The sequence below is a fragment of the Mus caroli genome, chromosome 2, assembly GCF_900094665.2.
Source record: "Mus caroli chromosome 2, CAROLI_EIJ_v1.1, whole genome shotgun sequence".
Lineage (NCBI taxonomy): Eukaryota > Metazoa > Chordata > Mammalia > Rodentia > Muridae > Mus > Mus caroli.
In genome coordinates this window covers 62,628,407-62,647,287 of record NC_034571.1, presented here as the reverse complement: position 1 = coordinate 62,647,287, position 18,881 = coordinate 62,628,407, and the positions used below count along the sequence as shown (strand labels likewise).

The 18,881-nt window shown below is 40.3% G+C and overlaps 1 protein-coding gene across 9 annotated transcripts in view; it reads right to left on the bottom strand.

Moving 5' to 3' along the window:
- Positions 1-18,881, bottom strand: part of B3galt1 (beta-1,3-galactosyltransferase 1) — a 550,921-nt gene that overhangs the window by 22,545 nt on the left and 509,495 nt on the right. Inside the window, exon 4 of one of the 9 annotated variants that reach the window (XM_029469664.1) lies at positions 14,343-14,510. The exons of 7 other annotated variants lie outside the window; for them this stretch is intronic. The gene's annotated coding sequence lies outside the window, so the exon portion shown is untranslated. Of the gene's footprint in view, positions 1-14,342; positions 15,555-18,881 lie in introns of those variants that run through there. One more of the 9 variants, XM_029469675.1, reaches the window with a different exon arrangement.

Here is an 18,881-nt window from a genome sequence, read left to right as displayed (position 1 = left end):
AAGAATGGGAATGGGTGGGTAGGGAAGTGGGGGGCGCTATGGGGGACTTTTGGGATAGCATGTAATTGAGGAAAATATGTAATAAAAATATTAAAAAAAAAGAAATAAAGATATTAGAAACACTTACCTCTATGAAGTGGACAGTATAGCTCCAGGTTCACACAACTACAGGGTGATTAAACCTGGATCTGAGTACTGCCTGTTAGACTGTAATGTGTGGATCATCACAATATAGTGTCTACTTATCTTTTAAAGTACATTTTGTTTGTGTGTGTGTGTGTGTGAGTACCTGTGTGTGTGTGTGTGTGTGTGTGTGTGTGTGTGTGTGTGAATCACCTGCATACAGCCCTTGTGGAGGCCCATTGGAATCAGAGTTACAGATAGTTGCCAGCTCTTGAGAATTGAACCTGGGTCCTCTGAAGAGCAACCAAAACCGTTAACCTCTGGACTATCTTTTCAGCCCGTGTGTTTTTTATTTTTTATATGGTGGTTGGGTTACTTTATTCTTACTCTCCTTATATGTGGTAGAATGTGAAGGCTAGGAAAAAATGGGCTCAGAGTTGCTTGCATCACATCTTCTCTCCGAGTTTCTGTTTTCAAAGGCTAGCCTGGCTTGTGTCAGTCAGATTTATTCACTTTTATAAGGCAGAGTCTCAGGTAGCCCAGATAAAGATAACCTGGAACTCCTGGTCCCCTTGCTGCTACATCTGTAGTGTTGGGATTACAGACATGAACTACCACACACAGCTATGACAGCTGACATTTTTAATGAGAATCAGGCAAAGCACGAAGAATATATCTTTTGTGAATTCTCCATTCACTGGGCTGCTCCTATTAGGATATTATTGTTCTATCTAGATTAGTAATGATGTTATAAATGTATGTAATTCTAGAAGTGAAAAAAGTAGCTTAGACTAAGGCATACTTGAGTTGAGCTCTAAAGGCCAGGTGATGACCATTATTTTATCTTTGGAAGACCATATTACTTAGGATCCAAGATACTACCATTTGTTAGCTGTGTGACTGTGTCTAAGAAACTTGTCATCTGTAGAAGACTTGGTCATTTATCTCTCATTCCAATCCACTTTTCGCTTTTCTTCCTGTAATAGGCCAACATAAAAGAAGCTAAAACGTAACTTCCTAGGCCTCTTTATAACTGGAACTAGAGAAAGAGAGCTCACAGATGTCTCTGGGTAAGACTCAGATGCAGCTACTTTATGGCTGGTGGATTACCTAGAAAACAGATAGACTCATAAAAATATCTGGCTCTCTAGAAACAGAAGTGATAGTTTGCTGGTGGTGGCAGCAATGGGATGTCCGCTACGCTAGCTCCCAAAGAATCACCCAGGACTGAGGGCTGCATTGCGCATGGCCATGTTTTACTGATTGCTAACTTGCCCAAACCATACCACACCTTTGCCAAGGTTCCTGGGTGCCAACTGCTTTAAAGGTATCTTTTCCTTCTTAGCCTTATAGAATGGGGTTTGTTGTTTGCAATTAAGAGTCTCACATCACATGGAATTCTCTCTACTGTTTTAACATGAAATGAGATTAAGAGAATACACATTTCAGGTGGTCTACTTTAACATGGTATGTGGAGTTTAATTATTGTTATATAAGTTTAGATTGTTCTCAAAAGAGAAAAGTCACCGCAAAGGAGACAAATCTGAACTGTGTTTATCTTGGACAATGGTGTATAGCATTGTAAAGAAGAGTTGTTTGAATAGAAGATTTACTTAAAAATCCTGATTTTCAAAATGTGTACCATGTTATCCTTTGACTAGATGTCCCATGACACTAAGGTGATCATACCCTGAAAGATCTTTTGCAGGGAACTCTTCCCTCAATGTCAATTCACTGGAAGCTTACAATCTTCATTTTAAAATAGGCCACTATAAGTATGGGATTTAAATTGCTGGGGATTCATTTGGTTCTTTTCTGTGATATCTAATTTTAGTATCTAATCATACACGCCAGCATACACGCTCCTATTGGAGAGTGTGGAAATGTCCTGACAGCTTACTATTCTCTCTGCATCTTTTGCACTTAAAATAGACCATTATCCTTCTCTTTATATTTAGTACATTTAGTACATTTCACAATCTTATATTTTGTATATGTTTGTTTGTATATACACATGAAAGTCAGAGGAAAACATTGGGTGTCTACCTTGAGGTATGCATGTGTGCGCATGTGTGTTCCCTCAAAGCCTTGGGGTTCACTCACTAGGTTAATGTAGTCGGTCACTGAGCTCCAGTAATCCATCCATCTCCGGTTTTCCCAGAGTCTATCTTTTTATGTGTTGTCTAGGCATGAAGTTCAGGTGCTCATGCATACTTGTGTAGCAAACAAAACACTTAGGGACTGAGTCATTATCTCCCCAACCTCAACAACCCCCACCTTAAAAATGCATTAACATACTACCTATGAAAACTAAACTACAAGTTCTCTGCAACTAAGGAGCCAAGGCAGATATTGATGGTCACCTACATGGGATGATGTAAGGGAGACTTTGAGGTACAGATTATAAGGTACTAAAACTAAAAGGAATATTCTTGATGAAAAATGATTTGATGATTCATAGTTTGATCTCAAATGTAAAAAATGATTCCCAAAAGCTTTCTAGGGGGAAATGGGTTATCTACAGTAGACGTTCACTGGCATGAGAGCACTTACAAAGAAAGATAAGGGATAAGTTACTTGATTTGTTGCAAATATAGTAGGCAATTAGGCTCATAGCCGAATGTGGTGTATGCTAAGAACAGGAAGCTCATTGCTCATGGATGTATTTGTTTATTTACTTCTCCTTTATCACTTTTCACTTCCACATGTCCTCATAACTTTGCAATTGATTGTGCTTCAGGCTGATTGCTTACTTTGTCATTTGGGAAGATGTCGCAATCAATAGGCTAATTTTCTCAATTGCTCTTAACTATGCCTCTTTGATCAGCTGTAACCTCTATAATGCCAAGATTTTACCTGGCTTTCTCCCTGTTTTTTATCACCCTCATGATTATGTTTATTGCTATGCTTTTGCATAATAGTTTAGTACAAGATATATTGTAATCAATGAATAAGTAATTGGAGAAATAGCTCCTAGCTAGCCACAAACAGTAAGCTGTCATCCAATAACTGCATCAGCAAGTGTCCTTTGCTGAGATAGTAAAGGTAATGGAAATATATATATATATATATATATATATATATATATATATATATATATATATATGTATATGTATATGAAGTATATATATATATATTTAAAAATATTTCTGTTATATGGGAACATATCTGAGTTATTTTACATTTTGAGTATATGGTATCCTCTATCTCTTCCCTTTCCAGGGAAATTTATATCTTGGAATTAATCCCTAAAGCCCATTACAAATTAATTGTTATGCTTCCAGAATAAAAATATAGGTTCTGAGCCAGGTAGTGGTGGTGCACACCTTTGATCCCAGCACTTGGGAGGCAGAGGGATCTCTGTGAGTTCCAAGCCAACCTGGTTTACAGAGAGAGTTACAGGACAGCCAGGGGTACACAGAGAATCCCTGTCTCATACAAACAAACAGCAAAACAGAAGGTTCAGGATGAAATATTGAAACATGGATGTTTTTAAGGGCAACTCTATTGGGAAGCAGTAACACACCCCCACACAACAACGTCCTAACACACACACATACACACACAGACACACACACACACACACACACACACACGGCATACATACAAGAGAAATTCAGGACATACAATATAGAGTCTCAATCTTTCCTCATCGTTTTTCACTTTTTCTCAGGTTGTCAGCTGTCAAAGTATTGAATTATTCTACCCTGAATCTTTGTGAACTGATTTTTATAAATTATCTGGCTTGCTATTGTGGTGGGTCATTTGTGATTCCATCCATCTTGCCAGCTCCAGCAGCAACATGTGTACATTGCATCTCTAAGGAGTGATAATGTGATGCAAATGGTACTTTTCACCTTGGGTTCCCATGCCACCGCCATGATTTGAAATTGCTGCTGTGCTGTGTTTTCTATGAAGTCCCCTCACAAGGTGCTTTCCCTTGTGTGACATCCAAACTACTGAGGAGAAGAATATTTACATTGAAAAGTTTGGAGATGATGTTACTTCATGGCTGATGGCTTTCCTGAAAGTACTCCTCAGACCTACTGTCAAGTTGGTTAGTATATGCTTGAAAAACGTTTTACAGGGCCATTTACCGCCATATTAAAGAGGATACGTTGCATTTTGGGGTAATAGGAATAAGGTAAAAATAGAAATTTAATAACTGGAAATATTTCAAGGCACGATACACAACTGTACAAATGGGCTTCATGGCCCATGTAGATCCCAGAAGATGAATGGAAAAGTGTTCTTGTCTCAGGTTCTCTGGGAGCCCTAGCACATGGTTCCTAGGACAGACATAAGAAGCCAGAATCAGTATTTATCTTATACTTGGTTAGAATAACTAGGGACTAAAGTGCTCAGTATAGGATTAAAGTATTCACAAAGCCTAAAGGAGCAATGTCAAGATTTCAACTGATTATTTTGGGTTGAGAGATGCCAATGGGTAGAAACATTAGCTGAACAAAGTTTATCAGGCTTATTCACTGCAGGACTGTTCAGTTTCTTTGACATGATCAATGCCTTTGAGTACTTGAGATAGACCTATACCATAGCTACAGAATTTTGTTTTCACTAGGGACATTTTAAGGACATAGTTTGGGATGCTGTGTGCACCTGGATAGTTAGGATGTCATGGCTTTCCCTCCTGCAATTGTCAATGATTATCTCACTGGTTTGTTATGGTTCTCATTGGTTTTGGTTTTTGTTTTCATTTTACAAATGAGACCTCATTCAATGGGGGACTGGAGATTTTCTTTTGAATTCTCTGTGTAGTAAATATTATTCTAGATTTTCTTAACCTTTCTCTTTCTGATAATACATTTTGAAGCTCTGTTGCTCTTAAGAAGGCTTTTAGTGTTACAAAGATGCTACCAGCACCAGACAGAAAAGAAACACTAAAACAAAAAGGAGAAAAAATCAACTGTAACCCTATGGTGAAGATATAAGCACGACTGACAAGCAGATAGGGGATAATTTTCCATTTGTGCTTTCTATTGTTTCATTTATAAACATGAAGTCATATGGAATTGTGTCGTTTGTATCCTTTCATGTGTTTTCTTCCCCCTCCATTTAACAAGCATCATCACTTGCCTGCTATTGCCTATTCTTGTACCATTTATTTTCATTGACTGTTGTATTCCATTTGTGCCGTCATTCCTCCATGGTTGGATTTGTAGTCTAATAGACTCTCCCCTCTTCCCAACTTTGCCCTATTAGTATTCTCAGAGACTGCCATGACATGACTTTTTGGAACAGATGACAGTGTTCCTGGTGTCCTAGAAATTTCACATGTCTCAATTGTTGTGTCAAAGAACAAAGGCACTAACAATGATCTGCTGCCTAGAGCCTCTCAAATCATTCTCATGGCACTAGTGACAGACATGATTTCCCCACCCGGATCATTAATCTGTGACTATGACTTAGTCCAGGGCCACACGTATGTCATAAAAAATGTTGGAAGCAATTGAAATCTATAAGGTAAGAGCAAATTTCACAGACCAGCTTAGTATTAACCCCTGTAGTGCTGGTATGAGAACAGTATAGCATTTGTAGTCTTTATGATAGTAACACACACACACACACACACACACACACACAAAACCACGTTATGTGTGTGTGTGTTTCTACTTTTGTTTTAAGTCTCTCACGTTATCTCAGAGCTTATCAGAGTTTATTCTCCAGTGAGCATTCATCTCACCTAAGGTCTCTGTGGTACCATGGGGAAGTTCTTTAGGGCTAAATCAGTGATCATGGGGGTCTGTGATGAGCTAGTTCAAAAATGACTTGATCTGATGGTCAAGTATGAAAATTCTTATCTCTAGAATCATCACAGAAATCCTCAGTGAATCAGGTTCCTGATGGATCCTGGAGGACTAGCCTGGCCTTGTCTGAATGGAATCTTACTATAGGTACGTTAAGTTGTGGGGACAGTTTCTAAATTGTGATCCAAATGTGAAGCATTTTGAAATAAAATTTGTCATAAAGTTAGTCAGATGGGACTAGAAATACTCTGGCTATTTGTTAGGATCAATTGTTTATGAAAATCTGAGCTAGAAATATGCTTTACTTCTTGTGATTATAGATCATGTCAGTAATTTGGATAGAGCATCTGTTACGGCGTTACTGAGGAATTTAAAGCTACAGATCACGTGGTAAGAGAACCTGAATTCAAATTCTACTGTTTAGTATCAGTACCACTGCTCTGCAATAATTTATTCACTTTTAAATTGGGATATAGTTGCCCACTTCAGAGGCACAAAAATAAAATAAGTGCCAAGTAGGCATATAATATACACTATAACTTAGTAAATCAGTATATTGATTTTAGCATTTAGATGAAATGATCAATTGCATCTAAATACTTTAATACAATTTGTTAGCCATTATGGATGCTGTTTTTTTCATATTGTCCTGAATATATGCAGGTGGTATCATCCTTGAAGGACAATAGAGAGCACTAGAGATTAATCACTTCTGATTCATTTTAATATCATGTAGGAAGGCAATGATATGAAGATGCATTCCACAGGGTACACACATGTGGGAAAAATTTATTGGGGTCACATGATATGCACAGAGGACCTGTACTTGCCAGGCAATTGTGACAGTGAGTGTCACAATAGACTATGGCTTCTCTCTCCTGCCAGGCTTTTAAAACTCAGAATCAAGTCTAAAGAACTGGCAAGAACTCACATGTTTTTATTTTTTTTGATTGTTGCCTTTACTCTGCTTGCAGAACATCCCATAAAATAGGTCTCTATCATCCTCCATATGAAGTGGCTGGGCAATAATATATCTTTGTATACTGTAGTTAACGGAATGAATTTTAATTCATTTGTTTCTTTCATATATATATATATAATATTAATATTATATACATGAAATATATATATTATCATTTATGAAAAGCCACATTGCATTCAATTGCTTAAAGACCAAGACAAAGTCAAGTTCATAGCTTCTGATGTTCAATTAAGCAAAACCAAGACCTACTTTATTAACTTCAAGCATGCGTCAATATAATGGATGCAGGTATTTAAGTTTCTATGCACACACACAAACACACAAACACACACACACACACACACACACACACACACACACCAAGACTTCAGAGTGCAAGTTAGGGTGAGCACATATGAAGACCTTAGGACCCACAGGAGTGCCATTGCCTAGACGTGACTGAGTTTAGAGAATGTTTTGAGATGAAAACTAATAAACTAATGTTTTATGTTCAGTCTCCCAGTGATACATAGACCCAGCATTAAGCTTGATTTAAAAAAAATGATTCTATCCTTAAAGCTAAAAGTTTAGTGTTGAAGCAGTATTCTCAAAGAGTTGAGAATAATCAGCTACATAAGGCAAAAAATAGTTTCCATGCAAATGGATCTTAGGATTCACAGAAAGAGAATCTTTACTGTTTTTCTGGGAACTAGTGCAAGGACCTGACCAAGCTTCTAGTAGATGCCACCTTTCTTATATGGACTAGCGCTTTGCATAATTTCAGTGTGTATCAGAAGTTTCATGGGCTCAGATAGATTCATGATGCCTTTATAGCACTTATGTGAGGAGACACAGGCAGCTTTCAACTCTCTTGCCTCTAGATTAAGATCCATTTTTCTGAGGGAAGAAGGAAGAGTTTAATTCACACATGCTCGTTCTGTGATGAGCTCTCTCAGGACAGTACCTTTTGCCTGACTTTGGTCACTGAAGCATCTTGCAGTGCTTTCTGAGTCTTTTTAAGGCAGTGGATTTTCCTGGGATACTCATAGCCTCACTTGCAAGATTTACTGGTGCCTCCAATACTTTCGTTCCACTTATTGCCTAGCCCATGCATTCCAGTTTCAAACCCTCTTCAGGAGGCCTTGCCACCTGCCTTATAGCTTGGACCCTGAGATGTGAGCTTACTTCTTTGCCCTTATATTTCAAGGGCAAAGAAGTCAGTGAGAGATAGAGCCATACTTATTTTAACTTTTCAAAATGGAAAGGTAGGAGTAGATGAAAACTCTGGCAGGGAGACTGCATTAGGAGGCAAGCTACCACTGCTGTCATTTGCATAATGCATAATCTAAGGTGTTGACTCATTTCAGAGGAGGCCTGTTTAGTGAAGGAGGGAAGGTCTGAAATTATGCACCGTCACTCAAGAACCTAAGTATTCTCTCCGCATCAACTCTGTAGCCAGGGACCTTTCTGCTCCACTGGCCTTGCTTCTTGTCACTGCTTAGCAAGTTGGCTGACTCGTAACCCAGGCTTCTATGACTCAGTAACCCATGTCCACCTATGATGCTGCCATCTGTAGCCATCCCTTCTCCAAAGGAAAGAATTTTCGTTCTTTGAGATTCACCAGCTTATGATCTGTTCCTTTGAGCTTAACTGCTGTACTATCCCACCCACACGTCACCCCTAAACAGGCCCCGTGAAGACAACAGAAGACATATTTATTAGGAAGGTAGTCAGCTGTTAAAGTTTTACCATTTCTTATCAGCACCCGTGCAGGGTCACTGATTTTATCATGCTGTTGCTAGCAGATGACTGCTCCTTACAGAATTTAGGTTTAGAAACTAAACACATAACTGTTTGAATGGTTGTGCAAATGTGCGTGTGCTTTATTAAACAAATCCTTTCATCTTGTCACCTATTGTGTGGTTTGAACTTTTAAACTGGTGTTGGTCAAAAGCAAAATCCTACGACTTCTTACTGCACTTTCCTTTACTTTGCCTACTTTTAGCTTTTAGTGATGGTTTTATCTAGTGTGTACTCCAAGGGGACTGCTACAACTCTCTATCAGGAGTGTCTACATCTCTTCTGCCATTTCTTCACACAGTGATCACAACTAGTAGCAACTGCGACTCTTCTTACTACTTGGCAATTTAGTGACGTTTCCCCCTAATCTCTTTTTGAGGAATGATGAAATTGAAAGCTGGTATATTTAGTGACTTCTGAACCTATGTGGAGCAGGTGCATAAGATTACAATTAACACAGCATCAAAGAAGGTGAACACTATCAAAAGCCTTGTTGGTTCCCCTCTGGCTCCTTGGTGAGGTCAGAATTCAAATTTGGATTAGCCAGGATACAGTGATGACCTTCCATCCTACTGAGTTATCTATTTACATAGTGTCTTATTTTCATAGACCAGATGGTATATAATATACATCCAACATGATAGAAGGCTAATAAATATATATTCTATACATGTGGGGTGGTTTTCTGAGACCCCAATAGTTGTCATAAGCATAGGCTGTACCTGTAACAAATCCAATTTTGCATATCTGATTTTTGTTCTTCTGTGCTTTCTCCAAACAGAGATATTTAGTGATTTTATGAGATGACTAAGAAAACAGAAATCCACTATTAAAATATCTCTCTGGTCTTTCCCTCTCTATTCATACCTCTCCCCACAATCTTATTTATTCTCTCTTCCACCTTCATTTTTGCATTTGTAATCTTAATGTCTGAGCTACAGATTTTTTACCTCAAATTCTTTATGCAGCATTTTAAGAACACACTTGCCTGTTCTGGAAGAAGCCGTGTGGTTTTAAAATTGAGTATATCCCAAAAAATAAAAGTAAACTTTGAGAGTAGTTGAATGACTACATTGTAATTACATAGTAGTTACTCTATTTGCTTGTGAACATTAAGTCCTTGCTGAGTTCCAGACAGAAGTCACAGCAGCTGCAACCCATAACAATAAGAGTTTGCATTAGGGATTATACTGCTTTGTGTACAGTCTTCAGCCATGCAGGATTAAACTGTTTATAAAGGCTATTGTTCAAAACTGTTAGGAAGAACGACTGAACTAAGAGTCAAACATGGGAAGCCTTGCATGAGTTAGCGCATCCGATACAGTGTTGATACTTCAAAGGACTGATGATCATGTGAGGTCTTCCGTTCAAATGTCTTGGGTTATGTGACAGTCCTCAAAAGGGACACCAGTTTTTAAAGATTTATCTAATTTTTGTTTATGTGTATGTTTGAACCTGTGCTGATGTATGTGCAGTGCATGTGTGTGACTGCGGCAGAAAGATGACATTCTATACTCAGAGGATAGAGTTATGGTTGGCTGTTAGCTTCCTGATGTGGGTGCTTGGAACCAAACCTGAGTCATTTGCAGGAGCAGTAAGTGCTCTTCATTACTGAAGCATCTCCCCAGCCTCAGTGATGAATTTTCATCTGAAGAGAGATTTCTCTTGTTCTAATGAGCCTTGGTCTTTGATTAGATTATCAGTAAAATTCAGGATGTGGATGCTGGCTGCTCAGAGGTTTCACCAACCATGTTATTACAACTGGCTTGTAGCAGGCGCCAGGGCCAAGTCTAGGTTGACTGGCTTACGTGCTACGTGTCTTAGCTTCAGACCATACTGTTTCTTCCTGGGAACCAAATCTCATCAGCAGATCAATTTGCTGTGAACATACATGCTTAATCAAATAGGCTGATCTTTTGACTTGTTAATTTAAAAAATCAAAGAGATTATATCAGCTCTTCATGAAAACATAGGTGAAGAAGAACTTATTTATTTTAGCCCCAGACACTCAATTTTGGCCATTTGGAAGTCAATTCTTTGCACAACACAAGGCACCACTGGACCTATGCAAGCCTTTCCAGGATTATCACCACTGGTAGCATCATGTTCAGTTGTGCATCACAATGTGCCCAGACTGTTGTAGTGCCAACATGTAGGCAAACAGGCAGGAAGTGAACATTTTTATTCCTCAGCTGGAAACTTGGAAGCATTTTGCTGAAGGCTTGACTTTCCTCTCTGACCAACATTGCTCTTTTTAATCATCCCTTGATTCTTACCCTACCTCGTTCCCACTTACCATCTTTCTCCTTCCAGCTGTGACAATCGGGGAATGCTTGCCCCATAAATTCCCCACTCTGGCCCTGCTCAGTGGTTTTGAAAAGCCTGATCCCTATGCAGCTTGTCACTCAGAAGGCTGCTCTAGTGTTAAGGGCTGGGGAGAATTCACTTTTTTTTTTTAATTTAATTTTTTAAATTAGGTATTTTCTTCATTTACATTTCAAATGCTATCCCAAAAGTCCCCCAGACCCTCCCCCCTCACTCACCTACCCACCCACTCTCACTTCTTGGCCCTGGCGTTCCCCGTACTGAGGCATATAAAGTTTGCAAGACTAAGGGGCCTCTCTTCCCAATGATGGCCAACTAGGCCATCTTCTGATACATATGCAGCTAGAGACACGAGCTCTGGGGGGTACTAGTTAGTTCATATTGTTGTTCCACCTATAGGGTTGCCGACCCCTTTAGCTTCTTGGGTACTTTGTTTTGCTTAGTCATTTGTACCCATGTCCCTGGTCCATGAACTTTAGATTGAATGGTGATTGGTGAGAAAGACAGACAGACTTGATCTAGTCATGTGTCCACAGAACTCCCCGACAAGTGTCAGAACTTGGTTAGAAAAAGGCTACTTATTATTTTTGTGTGGGTCTCCTTCCTGAAATCTGTCATGCCTTCTAGATTCTAGAGATTTCTTTTGTCTCCCCATCAAGGACTCTGTGGAATATAGAGTCAACTCTTCTGATCTCCTGGCTTCTCCCGTTGGAAAGAGATGCCCCTCACCATGTCCTCTACTTGCTTACCAGCCACACCCCTTCACGCCTTCCTCTCTATCCCCTGGGGAGTTTGGACCTTCTTCAGAGCACTAGTCTTCTTCTGGTTTCTCTTTCTGAAAGTATTTACTATCCCACCCTCCTACACATAGGTTCTTATGCCTACTGGTCTTTGAGGACTGCTCTCTGACATTAGACCATCTCATCTTGCCCTATTTGTAAACCATTGCCTGAATCTCAACTGATGGAAAACTACAGAGGAGGCCACTGGCCAAGAATGATCTTGTGAGGGTAGAGAAAACACAAACCGAAAGGCTAGTGTTGGATGCTGAAACAATGACACTAATATTTAAATGAGATTTCACTCTCTAGTTTCTGTCCTGCTAGAATGTTAGATACCTCAGATACAATTTTCAGGTATGTTACAAATAATGCCTCTAGCTGGGCATGGTTGGTATCTGCCTTTGATATCAGTATTAAGGAGGCAGAGGCAGGCAGATCTCTGTGAGTTTGAAGCTAGCCTCATCACAGCAAGTTCCAGGCCAGCCATGGTTACAAAGTGTGACATTATATTAAAAAAAAATCTCTAAAATGTCTAATATAGTGAGTAAACATAATTGACATTTAGTAAAACATTATTATTATTATTTTTGTATTGTTTTTCAAGAGCTAAAGTGGCTCAATCAATAAGAGAAATTGGTTGAGACAAGGTAGTGAGATTCCTTTGTTAGAAGCAGCAATGCTTTGTGAGAAAATTCTATGTGTTATTTTTGATTTACCAATTATTCCAGTCAGTTGTGATGATGCCATAACTTACTATGGTCACTAGGTTTTGAAACATGAGCACGTTAATGTAAAGGTCTGAATTCCAATTCCACACGAGGCATTCACTACTCTTAGAAAGCTCAGTAGTCCTGAGTACTAGTCTGAGAAATGAAGGTTCAAAGAAATGGACCACCCAGAGTTACTTCTAGTTGAAGCGGGATATTACATGACAGGCTCAGCTCACTGAATGCACAGCACACATTACACAGTAACAGTTGCATAATGATCTCTCTAGTTAGGACTAGAATTTTGAAAACCAGAGTGGATTCCAGTTCGTAAAATTATCATTTCATCTTCCTTGCCTTTTGATTTACTTTCCTAATTGACAAAGGAAAGGATACAGTTGAATTGCTCAGCTGGGACTATGCAACAGTGACTAACAGCTCTCATGTAGAGAGTACAGGAAAAGGTCGCCCATCACTGTGGACAGTCTCATCAAGCAAGTCACCTCCCCTGATCAGATTTCTGGCTGTTTCAAAAAACCACAGACAATGTTCCATGCTGTGGTTGCTCATTAATTCATAAGACAGTTCATCAAACACTAGACACATTTCATTAGATTGTAAGGAATATTTTATGACATTAGGGAAGCTTACAGAAGTCGTTGGTGTGTGTGTGTGTTTGGGGGGGTTAGGGGTGTAGGAAGACTACCTCATGAAGGACAGTTTTCTACTTCCAAATGCTGGCTCTGAGAGTCTATGCTGACTCATCTGATGAACATCTACGGAGACAGGGGCTCTCGCAGGCTCTTAGCTCTGGGTTCAGGGAGTCAAAGGTAAACCATGGTGTTCATAGGGTAGAGCCAAATAAGAAGCTTTACTAGTAGCTGAATATGAATTTATGTATGTATGTACATATGCATACACACATGCACACATATATGTAAACATATATACACATATATGTACATATATATGTGTATGTATGTATGTGTATATATCTCTATCTATCATCTATCTATCTATCTATCTATCTATCTATCTATCTATCTATCTATCCATCTCTGCTGGGGATATAAGTCTATACTTATTTTAAGCATTGTTTGAGACTTTAGGACATTTGCCCTAAGAGCAAGAAGCAAGGAGGAGATGATGGCTTTGGCTGTGACAAGTTTATGACCTGCAGTGCTTCTAGAATTCTCTGTGCAGTCTCTCCAGCAGTCTCTCTAGAGACCACTGGCATCTGCTGGGAATAACTGTCACCAATTTCCAGGAAAGCACACCTCTGTGCAGATGATCCTAGCTCAACAACTGCTCAGGAGTGCTTTAGCAAACGTCTTAAACCCAGGAATTGTGAAATGGGATGCTTTGCAATCCAGTGTGCTCAGTGGCCAAAGCAGAGTTTGGAAGGAATTTGATTACAGCCCTTCCAAGGCCCTAAACAAACAGACCATGAGAAAAGCCAAGTGCAGGGCAGCAGCCTCACAGTGCATATATCCTCTGTAAAGTCTGCCACAGTGGTATTCCTGAGCCCGGAGTGCTCTGCCTCAGAAAAGGAAGCTTGTCTGTCTTAATGCAAAGGACATTTTGCAGGCCACATTGGCAGACTGTTTAATGTTCAAATACTCCTGCATTTTATACAAGTTCATGCCTCTCACCCCATTCCTGACTTTAGGCCCTCTCTTGACTTTATTTATCAGCCTCCATCATCTCCTCTAAGGCCTTAGCCCATCCCTGACAAGGACTCTTCTCAGGCTTGACCCTCAAAGATCTCTTCAGGAAAAATGATATTTTATTGCCTTCCCAAAGTGTTTGCAGAGCTCAGAGTCTGAGTCTATCTCACTGTCTTCCATTATTTCTCTTCTTTGGATAATGGCTTACTTACATGCTTGGAGAACTGTCCCAGAAGAAGAGATTCATGAACACCAGAGGCCAATGTGCCTGTGCTTCTGCTTTCCTCCTTCTTGGGCTCTGGAGACATGGAAGAAGCTGGGCCAAGTGCTGGTATGAAGTCAGGGGAGGGACATGCCTTAAGCCCTGGTAACTGGGGTCACTGAACACATAAAACAAGGTAGAGTTTAGGTGACCCAGTACATTCCCATTGTGTGATTCAGGCCTCAAGTGAATTGAAGACATGAGGCAGGTAACTATGGAAGCCAAATGTCATAGAAGCCTCTCTTCTGTTCTGATAAAGACTGTCAGGAAGCCTTACTTTAGAGAAATTGGATGACTCCAGTCCATGCTCTGAGCCTGAGGAAGTGGTGTTGACATTAAGGGGTTAGTATATGGTGCTGAAAGGGACAGAGGAGAAGTGTGAATAATTTGCTTTGATTTTTCATAGTCCAAAGTCTTCATAAATATTTAATTTTAAAGCGAAACAAAATAACCTTCCAACCTTACACTGGCTATTAGATTTTTGACTTAGCAGTTTGACAAACACCCTTTCGGTGTCTGGAGAAGTCAAAAGCAGACTCAAGGATGGAGACTCAAGAGTCTTCTTCAAGTCCTGAAAGACTCAGAGGAGGGGATTCTTTGGAGAGAAGTGTGGGGTGCATTCTAAGCTTTCCTAAGCAGAGAAGAGTGAGGTGCATTCTGAACTTTCCTGATCAGGGGAGACCCAATGTTATATATTTGTCTCAGATGTAAGAAGACAAGGAAGTAAGATAATTTAGCCATGGGCTGTAGGACAGTGTGAAGCTGGCAAATGACTTTGATTTATTGTAGGGAAAATAACAAACTCTTAAAATTAATGCTTACTTAAAACAAGCATTTGAAGGATTTGGAATCCATTTAAAGTATACTGTATAGTGGCAGGGTGCCTAATTCCTTCATTGAAACCATATGTAGCATGCATATAATATGCACAGTCTAGTCTTCCTGTTCCATCCCTCATCTGACCTCCCCACCTCTTCCTCTGCCTCCTTAATTTCTACCTACCAGAAGCCTCTTCAGGCCTTCTGAAAGTCTCCTCTGCAGAGGGCCTTGCTCCATTGGGAAACTGTTGGTTTATCAGAAAAGAAATTCACATATGTCTACCAGAGGCTGCTACATTCTCAGGCCCAAGGGCCACTCCTCCCATTGATGTCCAACAAGGCTAACCTATGCCACATATGTGGCTGGAGTCATGGGTCCCTCCATGGGAACTCTTTGGACAATCCAGATGTCCCTCAACAGAGGAATAGATACAGAAAATGTGGTACATTTACACAATGGAATACTACTCAGCTATTAAAAACAATGACTTCATAAAAACAAGAGCACCAACCTCATTTCCGCCATACATGCCACTGTTCATGGCTACCGTCTGGTGGGGACTGGCCAAAGATAGCAGCATGACTCATCTCCCTGAGAACGCCAACCCCGAAAGCCTGCAACTTCCAATGCCCCCTTTATCTTTCAAGATCATAATTTTTATCTAAATTAATGTGAACACTAACAGAGACAATTTATTGGGTATTAAAGCTCAAGCATTAATCACAGTACAAATGTGTTTACAATCATGGTATTTAAATCTTAGCTAACTAAAATTATAGCAAAATCTGAGAGACAAGCAATGTTATCCTTACTATCTTGTAGGACAAACCCAATAGCCCAAATCACAAGCTGAATGTATTTTCAGTTGTGCGATCATCTAATTCAGAATACTTGGATCTCCCTTAGGACTTTGAACTTGGAGAGAGCTAAAGCCAGGTCTGTTACTGATCAGTCCTTTTAGAAGCCAGCTTGGCATGTACAATGTGCCCACTATGTATTTACTGATTGGGATAATGAGCATTTGAATGCGTAATGAAGTAGGACACATTTTCATATGGAAAGTAACTGGGTATTCCTTTTGTTCTGCAATCCAAGTCAGTCACCTATGAGATTGTTTACAAAATTCTAGACAGATGCTTGCAAATGAGAAAAATGGCATTCACAGTCCTGGAGATGGTGTGGAACATCCTCCACTCTTCATTTTGATGACCATCTGCTCCACTTCCAAATGAGGTACCAATTCAGTTTAATTTAGCTCACAGTTAAAGATGAAAGGGCTTCCCCCTCCCTTCTAGTCCTCTGGGGCTCCTGAAATAGAGGAACTCACACTCACAATTACACACAAAGGCACTTGCATCTTGTATTAGGTAGATCCAAACCTGTAGCTGTACTAGAAGCTGGAACTTTCTGAATCTGAACATGAGAGGACTATATACTTGTGTAGCCACCCAACATGGTTTTACTGCTTGGATAGAGAGCCTTTTCCCTGGTGGTTTGTGGCCAGCTACTTCCTTCTGGGGATCCACAGAACTGCTGCCCTTGTTTTCCCATCAGATACTACAAGAGGTCCTGGGAAGGGCATGTTTGAGTCCTTAAAACTCTGGTTCCAAATGAAGTGCATCATTCCCACTTGCTCCTCTTTGCTAGAAAGTCTAACTCTGGGGACTTCTAAGGGACACAGGAAAATGCTATTTGTCAGCACAGAAGAAAGAGAGAGAGAGAGAGAGAGAGAGAGAGAGAGAGAGAGAGAGAGAGAGAGAGAGAGAGAGAGAGAGAGAGAGAGAGAGAGAGAGAGAGAGAGAGAGAGAGAGAGAGAAACTAGTTGGGTGAATTCCTGGTTGTCTTCCTTCCACTCCTCTCAATCAAGCAAGGCAAAGGTATGTTTGAGGTCAGTACACAAGGCCCTGGAAGGTCAAAGGGGAAGCTTTGCCTGTGGGTCAGGCAGAAACAGTGATATTCTTAATACGAAAAGGTAACAGTCATAACTGAAGTTGATCCCAAGAGAGATGAGGACAGGAAGGAGAGAGGGCAGGAAGGGGTGGGGACAGAGAGGAGTGAGGGCAGGAAGGGGTGGGGACAGAGAGGAGTGAGGGCAGGAAGGGTTAGGGACAGGGAGGAGTGAGGGCAGAAAGGGGTAGGGACAGATCAGGAAGGGGTAGAGACAGGAGGGTATAAGGATAGGAGGAGGTGGGCCTGGAAGAATTGAGGACAGAATGGAGTAAGGGCAGGAGGGATAAGGACAGCAAGGGGTGGTAACAGGAAGGGAGGAAGAGAGGGAGGGAATAAGGCAGGGAAAGAGAAGTGAGCCTTTGTATGTGTGAGAGTCAGGCAGAAAAATTTTTAATAATCTTTTTGTCTTGCTTTTTTTGTCTTCCTTCTATAAGTAATTAAATAACAAACAGATTCAACCCTTCACCACAAATATCTTAGTCCCTAATGTGAAAATATGAAATAATTAGGGGATTTGCTGTGTAAGGATTTTAATGGCATAGACAACTTCTGTTTTCAAGACTGCGCTAATTATAGAGGATGAGACCGAACAAAGGGAAGAGCAGCAATTAGCAGAGCAGCACTTCCTGCAAAGCAGTTTTCTTCAGGAGCTTTGCTGAATTCATGTCTGTATTAGAACAATAGTCTTCTAGGACATCACTTTTGGAAGAAGACTTCGGTGACCTTAGAAACTCCAGACTTGGTCACCTTTTACTTGATGATGGTGACAGAATAGAGGGCATTTACAATCTAGTCTAAATGGTGATGGGTAAATAGCAGGCCCATGTAAGGAGAAGAGGCCTGGTATGTCTGTGGTCTCCCATGCCTTGGCTTGGTGAGCATATTCAGTGAGCTCTTTCCCACACTCCTTAGAGATAATAGTGTATATGAAAGCACGGGGCCCAGAGCTGAGGCTGTATTAAAAAGTAACTTTTAATCTTAGACCAATTCCCTTCTCTTCTCCCGCTTTCGTTTCCTTTATCAAGATTTCATTCACCTCAAATAAAAATCCTTAAGCTACAAGAATGGCTGAGATATCAGATGAATGGGCTTCCTCTAAACCCTCAGAAGCCCAATAAAGGCCCTCTCCACATTAGTGGCTCTATCTGAGCAGTGTCAAGGATAAGTAAGTCCCTGGGCTGTTTAATCTCAGGGGAGGCCTGACTCAGCCCTTCCTTCCAAAGAGGATGGACTGCATGTCACAATACAAAGTGCTTTTTCTCTTCTCTCTCTGTCTCTGTCTCTGTCTCTCTCTCTCTGTATGTGTGTGTGTGTGTGGGGGGGGGACCATATTCTGCTTGCAAACAAAACCTTAGGTGCAAAAGACAATACCCACACCTTGTAAACCCTAGAGGTTCTGTAAGGGTCCTTTGAACATTTGTGCTTTTTTCCTGGGTTTTGTTGGTAGAAAATTCAAAATTTATATGAAGAAATGAAAGGGTTCCAAAATTCCCCAATATTACAAATTATTTAGTGGAAACTATTGAGGGCCGCCTATCCTAGTCTTCAGGGCAGCTCAGTGTGAATTGAAAAGATAATGGCGTTCCTCTTTCTCCACATCCCCGATAGCATCTACTGTCACCTGAAGTTTTGATCTTAGCCATTCTGACTGGTGTGAGGTGGAATCTCAGGGTTGTTTTGATTTGCATTTCCCTGATGATTAAGGATGTTGAACATTTTT